Genomic DNA, 10,595 nt, shown 5'->3' with positions numbered 1-10,595 from the left:
TAAAATTAAGGGAGACCAGGATAGATCTATTTCGGCCTTATTAGGCCTCATCAGCTGGCCACACCCACTCTTTTACTGGGATTCGATCTGGGAAGCTTCTGCATTGTAAAGCAGAGAGCTAGCAATTAGACCCATCCGATCTGAATCCTCTCAGCTCTGTACCAGGGAGGGGTATATGTTTTTTCTTATGTCGGATCACCCTGGTATATTTTTAAGGAACGTCACAGCTCCTTTTTTTTGCCTATAGGCCCAACCTAGGGCCACTGCAAGGCAGTAATATATTTATAGCCGACAAACTATATTTTGTATGTGTTAAATGTTTATAGCTGGAATTTTAAAATTAAGGGAGACCAGGATAGATCTATTTCGGCCTTATTAGGCCTCATCAGCTGGCCACACCCACTCTTTTACTGGGATTCGATCTGGGAAGCTTCTGCATTGTAAAGCAGAGAGCTAGCAATTAGACCCATCCGATCTGAATCCTCTCAGCTCTGTACCAGGGAGGGGTATATGTTTTTTCTTATGTCGGATCACCCTGGTATATTTTTAAGGAACGTCACAGCTCCTTTTTTTTGCCTATAGGCCCAACCTAGGGCCACTGCAAGGCAGTAATATATTTATAGCCGACAAACTATATTTTGTATGTGTTAAATGTTTATAGCTGGAATTTTAAAATTAAGGGAGACCAGGATAGATCTATTTCGGCCTTATTAGGCCTCATCAGCTGGCCACACCCACTCTTTTACTGGGATTCGATCTGGGAAGCTTCTGCATTGTAAAGCAGAGAGCTAGCAATTAGACCCATCCGATCTGAATCCTCTCAGCTCTGTACCAGGGAGGGGTATATGTTTTTTCTTATGTCGGATCACCCTGGTATATTTTTATATATATAATCACCCAATCTACTTGCTACATTCAAACCAAATCTCCACCCCCACACTATATACTAGGAAGAAATGACAGTTGCAAACATTCCATTTTACAACAGCATGAAGCTTGGAAACTTCAGCCTGATGATGGTGAATGTGATTTCACCGAAACGTCGCATAAACATGCAAAATATTACACACACAATGATACTTTGTCTTACAAACTTAATTGGTTCCAGGACGAGGTTCTTAAGGTGAAAAGTTTGTAAGACGAAACAATGATTCCCATAGGAATCAATGGAAAAGCGATTAATGTGTGCAAGCCCAAAATTCACCCCTTTTGCCAACCGAAGTGCCCGTTTTTGTGCTGCTGGAATTCCCCTGAGGCTCCCCTCCATGGGAAACCCCACCTCCGGACTTCTGTGTTTTTGTGATGCTGTGATTTCACTGAGGCTCCCCTCGCTGGGAAACCCCACCTCCGGACATCCGTTGCCAGCAAAGCACCCGTTTTTGCGCTGCTGGGATTCCCCTGCTGGGATTCCCCTGCAGCATCACAAAAACACGGAAGTCTGGAGGTGGGGTTTCCCATGGAGGGGAGCCTCAGGGGAATCCCAGCAGTGCAAAAACGGGTGCCTCGCTGGCAACAGAAGTCTGGAGGCGGGGCATCCCAACGGCAGCGGTGGGTTTGTAAGGTGAAAATAGTTTGTAAGATGAGGCAAAAAAATCTTAAACCCCGGGTTTGTATCTTGAAAAGTTTGTATGATGAGGCGTTTGTAAGACGAGGTATCACTGTATATGTGTGTGTGTGTGTGTGTCTGTCTGTCTGTGTCTGTGTTTTTCATCTTTTTATATATATATAAAAGTTGGGATGGAATAGAGAGTTGAACATTTTTTAATTAGATCCAGAGACACATTATAGCAAGAAACCTATGATTAAACTAAGCCATTGAGACATCATGCTCAGGAATAGTAATCTGAAAGAACTTCTGCAGTGCAAAAAGGAAAGCTGAATCAATTCATGCTGATGTGGCAGTTATAAACGCCTGAACCCAGTTCTGTATTTTCTAGCTGCTGGCAAACCTGTGGACATGTCTGGTTACATCAAAATTAAGATACAGTAGACATTAAAATGAAAGCAGGACATGTTAAAGGTAAAGTGAAAGATTTTGCTATTAGGGCTGTGCTTTGATCATGAGGCTTCAAATGTATCTATCATCCTCCATCTGTGAGGCAGTCTTAAAAGGTTAATGAAGTTTTGTACCTTTTTGAACTTACTGTAACTAAATTGCTGTCTCAGCAAATGCAGAGAATTTCAATACTTTAGGAGTTTTGGTAGCCCTAAAAAGGTTGAAACGTCTTCAGATTTATTTTTAAACATACTTTAGTACAGTGCTCAGAAAGGTAACATGCTGATGCCATAGCAAGGTATTCTACTTTTAAATATATGTTTCTGCTAAACTGCTCTGTGTTTGAAGCAGTATGATATTGATGCTTATATATATAATCTGCAGACCCCCAGGAAAAGGAATGCATACCCTGCTAATGGCTGTAACTAGTTGACTGGTTCATGTCAGCCTTGTCATTAAGGCAAGCAGAATAAGACTGCAGATTTAATAGGGATACTGTCATGGGTTAAATGAGCATAGCTTGAAGAATTATTTTTTTTATTAAAAAAAATCCGAACCCTGAAAGGTTGTGGCAGTAATAAAAAGGTTGAATGGTAATGCTTCTAATTGAACAGTAAGGCCCCTTTCCTATTAAGTCACTCTTTCATCTGTCTTTTTAATTATTTCATTATCATTTTGTACTGCAGTTCACAATGAAATGACCATTTGTGTTTAAGTGAAAGCTAATTATTAGGACTGAATTATTGTACAGTTTATTGATCCCTATGGTGGATTAAGGGCTTTAAGTTTGTCTAGACAGAATAGTTAGCAAAATGACAAAAGGAAACATATAAGGCCCTGGGGAAGAATCCCTACGCTTCATAAGCAATTAATGCCTGCCAGGTAATGGAATTTAAGTTTATACTAAATCCAGCAGTGCTTTGACATTTCAACTGCCTTATAAACACATTATTCTAATGAAAGAAGACTTATGAAATGTGTTAAGGCACAAGTAGGAACAGTTGCAAATCTGGGATATTTTTAGTCTTGATTGATTGAATGAAAAACAGATAATTTTCTCTCTGAATTTGATGAAAAATGAAATGTTCTTGTAGTGTTTATCTCTGTTCATTCTGCTCTCCATTGATGGATGTGTATTAACAGTTTTCATTTCCCAAAGAACACTAATCTCCCTTATGGATGTGAATAGTATGTCGCGATAAACCAAGGAAGAAAGGGAGAAGAGAGGACTGCCGAGTAAGAAGCCAAATAGGCTATTCATCTCAATCCAGCACTGGGCAAGTTTAAAAGCAATCTGTCATTATCTTGATGAGCAAGCCACAGCTGTGCTAACTACACAAGCTTTCACTGTTATTTATAAAAAAACATGTCCTTGAGTGGACTATGAAGAAATCAGACAAAGTGGATTTACTGGGTTTTCCTCTCGTTGATAACTTGTTGTCCATGACTTGTTCCATTTCTTGTTCCATTTTCAAGTACTTTTTTGGCAAGCTGCCAATCCTTTGTGGTTTAGAAAAAGTGTGTGTGTGTGTGTATGTGTGTAATATATATGTGTGTATGTGTGTAATATGGAACCAGCTCCCCCCAGAGATTAGGATTGCCCCCACCCTCCTTGCCTTTCGTAAACTCCTTAAAACCGACCTCTGCCGTCAGGCATGGGGGAATTGAAACATCTCCCCCTTGCCCATGTAGTTTTTGTGTATGATTCGATTGTGTGTTGTTTTTTATATATTGGGGTTTCTTTTTTGGACTTTTTAATCTAAAACTGTAATCTAGATTCTTAAATATTAGATTTGTTACTATGTACTGTTCTTCACCATTGTTGTGAGCCGCCCCGAGTCTGCGGAAAGGGGCGGCATATAAATCCAATATATCTAATCTAATCTAATCTATATACATACACACGAGGGTCGCCCAAAAAGCAATGCACCACATTTTTTTTCTCAGCCTACGGTAATGGTACAAATGCAAAACTTTAGATATACATTATCTGAATTGTCAGGAATGTGTGTATAAATTTTGCATTTCTTCAGACAGATAGCGTAGTTGCAGCAGTATTTTGAAATGGTGTCTGTAAGTGATGTACATTACAAGCAGAGTGTCATCATTGAATTTCTCACTGCAGAGAAAGAAACTGTTGGGAACATTCACAAACATTTGTGTACAGTTTATGGAGAATTTGCAGTCAACAGAAGTATGGTTAGTCACAGAAGACATTTTGAGGATGACAAAAGGGTGATTCACACAGTGCAGGAATGGCTTCGTGACCAGAACAAGGAGTGGCACCAACAGGGCATATATAATCTTGTTTCTCACTGGAGGAAGGCCATAGAATGGGATGGAGATTATGTGGAAAAATAGGGAGTGTAGAAGAAACATCATTCTTCCTTGCGTGTAAGTTTCATTGCATTTCATTGCCCAGAAGTGCCCCTCTCAGCCAAGCGGTACTGGCATTGGCCGAAAACCTCCTCGGCCAATGTCCAGCACCCAGCCCATCCACGCAGCTCCACACCCACCAGCAGCAAAGTAATCATGTCAAACGCTACAACACGCTTTATGGCAGCAGCGGCAGAGGAAAATAATAATAATAATCTGGGGGCTGAGGTAGGAGGCAAAGGAGGCCTTGGCCGGCTTAGCTCCCGCACCCACCTGGCACCCAGAATGGCTTGCTCCCATGAAGTCCCTTTGGGGGCCATGCTGCTGCTTTGGCAGCCATGCTCCTTTTGACGGGGGAGGGGGTGCCCAGCCTTTTGTGATGAAGGAGTCTGCTAGGACCGCTTGGCTGAGAGGGGGGTGTTTCTGGACAGGCGGGCAGTCCCGGTGTTGGCCACCGCAGCAGCGGGTCAGTGAAACATGCTGCCTGCTGCAATCCGGAGACCCAGCTGGCCATCAGGCTTGTGAGGGAGTGGAGAGGGCTTTTCTGACAAGGTGCTGCTGGCGGCTTCCACGAAGACCGACCCAGACTGTGGTGGTAGGCTAGGAGATGGTGCGGAGGCTTCTGACAGCCCGTCGGTCGTTTGACAGGCATGTATCGTGCATGACCTTCTCAATTACAGATAGGTCTCCCTTTTTTCCTGAGGCCTGTTTCCTCCCTCCCTCTCCCCGCTGGGGCCAGAATGAAAGGACTTTCATGGGGACCTTTTTATAACACTTCGTCCAGATATCTGGTGGTTTTTTTGGGCAGGGGGGGGAGTGAGGCGGAGACAAACCAGAGATAATAAAAATAAGAGACCAGGCTGGAACCGAGATGAGCCCCGATTCACTCCAAATCGACCACGGCTTTGCCTTTTGAGTGACTGCCCCCCCTCACTCAGAATTTCAGCTAAGAACAGAGAACAGGGGTGCCTTTGCCGGCTCCCGAGAGCTCCGCACCTTATACCTGAGAAGGGACCCCGGTCAGGGACGCTTGTGGGGGGAAAGCTTGAGACCTTTGGTGCTGCAAGGCTGAAGGCTGCTTTCATTGCGAGAGGACGGTCCCATGGAAGGGTCGCTGTTTCTTCCCTGCCAATGCTTGGATGAACTGGCGCGGAAGAAACATCGACCCTTCCACGGGACCGTCCTCTCACAATGAAAACAGCCTTCAGCCTTGCAGCACCGACAGCCGAGATTCCCTGGGAAGCAAAAGGAGGGACGGCAAGAGATTCCTAGTTTAAGCAAAAGGAGGGGCGGCAAGCAAATGGGAATTCCCGGCGGTGGCAGTCACAAGGCAGGGGAATCCCTATGGCAGTAAGGAAGTGCATGTGCAGTAAGAGAGCGCACGCACCCGGGCTCGGGTTCATAAAGTGAAAATGATTCTGAAGATGAGGCAAACAAATCTTATACTCCGGGTTCGTATCACGAAAAGTTTGTATGAAGAGGCGTTTGTAAGACGAGCTATCACTGTATTGTGTATAATTAATTATCTAGTTGGTTTGTGCCACCTACTCTTGCTCGTGGGAACCATTTAACTTTATTAATTTTAGGTTTTCATTTATTGTTTCTTGAAGTGATACACAAATAATGGCTTGATATACTCTTTCTTCTCTATTCTTTCAGTCTCATTCTGAGGAAGTCACAACTTATTGCTATGTAATGAAATTTAACTTCCAGTTTAAATTCACTCAAATATTAAAATGGTGACAGAGGATATCCACAGGCCGGACTTGACACTTGGTGACTATATTTCATATTCATGTAGTTTTCTTGGCAGAACTTTTGATGGTTTCCAGGATATTTAAAAAAATATTTTGTGTTCAACCCACATTCTTTGAATTCATAGGTGATCTCCAAACCAAAGCTAATCCAACCTTGCTTAGTTTTTCCAACATCAGCTTGCTATCTTATGGATAATTAATATCTATAAAAATCTAAGCCTAATGAAATGTATTTAATTTAAATCCTGGTTTGCTTAACTAGTATAAAATATAGTTTATAATCTTAGCTTGTTTCTGGGCCACAATTTAAGCAGAGTTAACAGAGTTTGAACATAAAATATATATTCTATTTAAAAGTGAATTTGTGATACTTCTATTCTTCATTTCTGGTCACAGCACAGGTAGTCCTCAATGTATAAATGTAATTGGGACAGGATTTCCTAAATTTGTCCTAAATTGATCACGTGAGAAGATACAATTTTATAATAATTTTGAAGTGGTACTTAAGTGAATCCTTGTATTCATTAAATGAACGTTGCAGTCATAACTGCAAACCTGTTTATCAACATCCAACTTTTATCCAAATAAAACTTCAGGATCATCCCATTTCCAAAACTCTTACTGTTTATTGAATACACAGCATGGTAATGTTGAGGCAAGACTAATTCCGAAATTCCCAAACAATAGTCCATGGAATAAAACAATACTTTTACCAACATTTCATGCAGTCCATGTAAATAAGTTATCTTTGTTATGGGAACTGCCTGCTTCAACTCCATACTTATTGTCCTTGAAAAGGTTCCAGGTTCCCACAGCCTTCAACAGAATCGTGTTTTGTTTCTCCATCTAACCCATTCGAAAGCAATGCCTCCACTCCAGTCTAATGGCAAGTTGAAATGGAGAGGCATGTATTTATTTATTTTTATTCATTTATTTATTTTCTCCAATACATAATACACATTGAAGAGAAAGATATGTAATAATATAAGTAAAGAAAAGAATAGAAGAAAAGATATAAAAGTATAGGTGAACATATTTGAAAGGAAGAAAAGATAAATGAGATAAGGAGAGACAATTGGACAGGGGACGGAAGGCACACTGGTGCACTTATGCACGCCCCTTACTAAGGAACCTGGAGAGGTCAGTAAGCTACTTGTAGCTACTAAAGTTTCATTCTTAACACTATTCTTCTGAGTAGAAATGTTTTTTGCTGAAAACTAGCAAAAATATTGTAAATCGTGTTCAGGTGACCATGGGATGCTGAAACCAGTCTAAAAGCAAGCAGTTGCAAGTTCCCAAAATAAACTTTTGTGACTGTGGTGTGTTTGATATGATATTTTATAACAGACATAAATGCTTCAGGCGTTATAAAGCATCCATTCCAGGCCTGTATAATTTCAAACAGTCATTAAGTGACCAGTCAAAAGTTAGTCCTCATTGCTTATTTGTCCCCTATGACAATCATTAAGTGTTGTACCTCACGATTATTGACAAATGTATCTTTTTCTTTTATGTACACTGAGAGCATATGCACGAAAGACAAATTCCTTGTGTGTCCAATCACACTTGACCAATAAAGAATTCTATTCTATTCTATTCTATTCCATTCCAAACGACTAACTTTACAGGATATAATAAGAGTGAAAAACTCACCTTATCCACAATGGTATCCTATAATTAAAATATAACAAATTCTAGTTAAAATTAACACTATTAAAATGCTATTAAAACAAGGATTACTGCTCATGACTAACATCAAATGTGATTGGAGAAATTTCAGTAAACATGAGATGTTACCTTCAGACTATCGTGTCCATAATAAAGTACAGTTGAAACAAATTTATTGTACATATTTTGCCTATAACAACTAATTTGGGACAGAAATGTCTTTTTCATTCAGTTACTACTACACAAAAATTTTATCCTGGTCCATAATAATTGTATTTCTTCTTTTCACTGAATTCTTATATAGTTCGATGTCTGCTTGCTAACTCTTCATAATTCCTTTATTATCCCTGGCATGGCTATTAGAAAAGACACATTGTCTGATGGTCTTAGGTTAACAATGAAGCTGGTAATTGTTCGGAAGTGTATATTTAATTCATAAAAGGCCTTTAATCATGACAAAAAGATGAGAACGTTTTTAAAAGAAAATGAAATACTAGTAATCACAAATTAATTGAGAATTTTAGAGCCATTTCTTTCCTTGACAGAATAAAACTTTTTACCACTACTGTGTCAAACAAAAGCTCCTTAGCTTTTGTTTTTTCTTTAACAGTACAATATGATAGTGATTAAATATACCATATCCACCTAACAGTTTAGAACTGTTTTCATGTATTCCTTTCTCTCTTTCTCCTAGATTTCTTTTGAATGATCTTTTTGTTCCCTAACCTTTCATCCTCACCTGCTGCTTTAGAATATGAAGAATCTTCTATGTTTATTCTTTGCCTGTCCAAGTCCACAGATACCTTGCTAACAACTGCTGCATTGATATATCACTGTGTCCACTGGTGAACCAATGACCATTATTTTCAGAGTTAAGTCTGCTACTCATTTGCAACTTCTTCCTTTCCACTATGCATGTTTCAAAACACTGCCAAGATAATACATTAGAATGTGTGTGTCAGGATATTCTAGAATCATGCAATATTTTTAATAAGATATGTCAGTACTACGTACTGCACTGGTTGGGTTATCTATAAAAGGGAAACAGATGTACAGTGTTCCCTCGATTTTCGCGGGGGATGTGTTCCGAGACCGCCAGCGAAAGTCTAATTTCCGTGAAGTAGAGATGCGGAAGTAAATACAGTGAACCCTCGATCATCGCGAGGGTTCCGTTCCAGGACCCCAAGCGATGATCGATTTTTCGCGAAGTAGCGGTGCGGAAGTAAAAACACCATCTGCGCATGCGCAGATGGTGTTTTTACTTCCACCGCCGCCCACCCTTCGCCCACCCACCCCGTTGCTCGCGCCTGGGGTTTCCTGGGGAGCGGAGCCAGGGTGTCCCCAAGCGCGCGCGTTGCTGGGGCCGCTTCCCAGCTGGGGAGCGGAGCCGGGGTTTCCCCAAGCGCGCGCGTGTTGCTGGGGCCGCTCCCCAGCTGATCTGGGGTTTCCCAAAGCGCGCGCGCGTTGCTGGGGCCGCTCCCCAGCTGGGGAGCGGATCTGGGGTTTCCCCAAGCGCGCGCGCGTTGCTGGGGCCGCTTCCCAGCTGGGGGAGCGGCCGCAGCAACGCACGCGCGCTTGGAGAAACCCCGGCTCCGCTCCCCAGCTGGGGAGCGGCCCCAGCAACGCACGCGCGCTTGGAGAAACCCCGGCTCCGCTGCGCGCACTTGGGGAAACCCCGGCTCCGCTCCCCAGCTGGGGAGCGGCCCCAGCAACGCACGCACGCTTGGAGAAACCCCGGCTCCGCTCCCCAGCTGGGGAGCGGCCCCAGCAACGCGCGCGCGCTTGGGGAAACCCCGGCTCCGCTCCCCAGCTGGGGAGCGGCCCCAGCAACGCGCGCACGCTTGGAGAAACCCCGGCTCCGCTCCCCAGCTGGGGAGCGGCCCCAGCAAGGGCAGCGGAGCTGGGGTGTCCCCGCGCATGCCGCCCGCCCGCCCACGCCGTTGCTCGCGCCGCCGCTGGGGTCTTACTGGGCAAGAGGGGGAAGACCCAGGGAAGCCGCCCAGCTTCCCAGCTGGGGAACTCCACCATCTACGCATGCGTGGCCATAGAAAAAAAGGCACACATGCGCAGATGGTGGAGTTTACTTCCGGGTTGAAAACTCGCGAAATAGCCCTTTCGCGATGCTTGAGGACGCGAAACTCGAGGGTTCACTGTACACCATTTTTGGCTATGGACAGTATCACAAGCCTTCCCTTAACCCTTTAAACCCCTAAGTTACCATTTCCCATTCCCTTAACAACCATTTACTCACCATTATTACTGGTACTCACCACTGAATAAGACACTTAGTGATCCTGATATTTATAAACATAATTCTTTATTAACAATAATTATTATTTTTTTGTTATTGCTTTATGTTAAGTTATGCTATGTGCTAAAGTATTGATGCATGCTCAGGTATTACTGTGTGCTAAAACACTCTGTGTTAATATAGAATATATTATGCTGTGTGCTAATACTGCTGTGTGCTAATAAGATAATATATTGCTGTGTGCTAAATGGTATATGCACTTGTTCTGTACTTAATATGGTCTATGTATTATATTTTGATAGATACTGTATGGAACTGTGTGTAATATTAATGGTTGGATATGTTTGTAGCTGAATGTATATGCTGGTTAGTCTATTGTACACATTGTGAATAATATTTATACCTTTACTATATTGGTCTGAAGAACCATCACTGCCAAATACTCCATTTCAAGTTCGACATTCTTATAAGCCCAGTGTGGAATGCTAACAAAATAATATTAGGAAGAAAGTGATTTTGCATGTGCAAAAATTGTAATATTTAACTA

Source organism: Erythrolamprus reginae, chromosome 2 (genome assembly GCF_031021105.1).
Source record: "Erythrolamprus reginae isolate rEryReg1 chromosome 2, rEryReg1.hap1, whole genome shotgun sequence".
Lineage (NCBI taxonomy): Eukaryota > Metazoa > Chordata > Lepidosauria > Squamata > Dipsadidae > Erythrolamprus > Erythrolamprus reginae.
This window is presented reverse-complemented; position numbering follows the sequence as displayed.